We start from the raw sequence: 1,542 nt of genomic DNA, 5'->3' as shown, positions 1-1,542 counted from the left end.
TTATTTTCAAAAATCCTTGTTATAATTAAAGATTTACTTCAAAATTTTCAAGTCGTTACTTGCCTATTAAGAAAGGATCAAACTTTAAATTTTAGAATCATATCTTTTAATTTCTTGTTAGTCAAGTAATCAACTTTAATTTTAAAAACTTTCTTTTTCTAAATTGATTTTCAATCATATCTTCTCAATCATATCTTCTCAATCATATCTTCTCAATCACATCTTTTTCAAAATTAACTCTCAATCATATCTTTTTGATTTCTAATTTCAAAATCTTTTTCAAAAATCACTTAATTTCTTTCCCAATTTTAGTTTTCAAAAATCATCAATCAAATTTTCAAAATTTCTTTTAATTATTTCAAAATCTTTTACTTTAATTTCGAAAATTCTTCCCTTCTTCCCACATCCTTCTATTTAAAGGACTAACACTCTTCCTCAAGGTGCCATTCGAACTCCCTCCTTCTTTATATGTTCGAATTCTCTTCTATCTACCTCCTCCTTCTATTCTTCTTTTCCTCTGATACCTCAAGGAATCTCTATACTGTGACATAGAAGATTCCCTACTTTCTTGTTCTCTTCTCTTTCATATGAGCAGGAACAAAGATAAAGGCATACTTGTTCAAGCTGATCCTGAACCTGAAAGGACCTTGAAAAGAAAGCTAAGAGAAGCTAAAGAACATCTCTCTTTAGAGGGCCTAACAGAGCTTTTCAAGGAAGAAAAAACCATGGCAGCCGAAAACAACAATGCCAATAATGCAAGGAAGGTGCTTGGTGACTTTACTGCACCTACTCCTGAATTCTATGGGAGAAGCATCTCAATCCCTGCCATTGGAGCAAACAACTTTGAGCTTAAGCCTCAATTAGTTTCTCTAATGCAACAGAATTGCAAGTTTCATGGACTTCCATTGGAAGATCCTCATCAGTTCTTAGCTGAATTCTTGCAAATCTGTGACACTGTCAAGACCAATGGGGTTGACCCTGAAGTCTATAGACTTATCCTTTTTCCTTTTGCTGTAAGAGACAGAGCTAGGACATGGTTGGACTCACAACCTTAAGAAAGCCTGAACTCTTGGGAAAAGCTAGTCAATGCCTTCTTGGCAAAGTTCTTTCCACCTCAAAAATTGAGCAAGCTTAGAGTGGAAGTCCAAACCTTCAGACAGAAGGAAGGTGAATCCCTCTATGAAGCTTGGGAAAGATACAAGCAATTAATCAGAAGATGTCCTTCTGATATGCTTTCTGAATGGAGCATCATAGGAATTTTCTATGATGGTCTGTCTGAACTATCCAAGATGTCATTGGATAGCTCTGCTGGAGGATCTCTTCATCTGAAGAAGACGCCTGCAGAAGCTCAGGAACTCATTGAAATGGTTGCAAATAACCAATTCATGTACACTTCTGAAAGGAATCCTGTGAATAATGGGACAAATCAGAAGAAAGAAGTTCTTGAGATTGATACTCTGTGATGTGTATTTTCGGAAAACGAACGAATTCCAAACACACAAATCTAACCGGCAAGTATACCAGGTCGCATCAAGTAGTAAA

At 35.7% G+C, this 1,542-nt stretch overlaps 1 non-coding gene across 1 annotated transcript; it reads right to left on the bottom strand.

Annotated features, from left to right (window-relative positions):
• Positions 1 to 1,127: 1,127 nt before the first annotated feature.
• On the bottom strand, positions 1,128 to 1,235 carry LOC148568624 (small nucleolar RNA R71). The gene has a single exon (XR_015882913.1). It is a non-coding gene; the product is annotated as a small nucleolar RNA R71 (small nucleolar RNA).
• Between the last annotated feature and the right edge of the window lie 307 nt (positions 1,236 to 1,542).

Source organism: Arachis ipaensis, chromosome B4, assembly GCF_059453495.1.
Source record: "Arachis ipaensis isolate K30076 ecotype BB chromosome B4, ASM5945349v1, whole genome shotgun sequence".
Lineage (NCBI taxonomy): Eukaryota > Viridiplantae > Streptophyta > Magnoliopsida > Fabales > Fabaceae > Arachis > Arachis ipaensis.
This window is presented reverse-complemented; position numbering and strand designations above follow the sequence as displayed.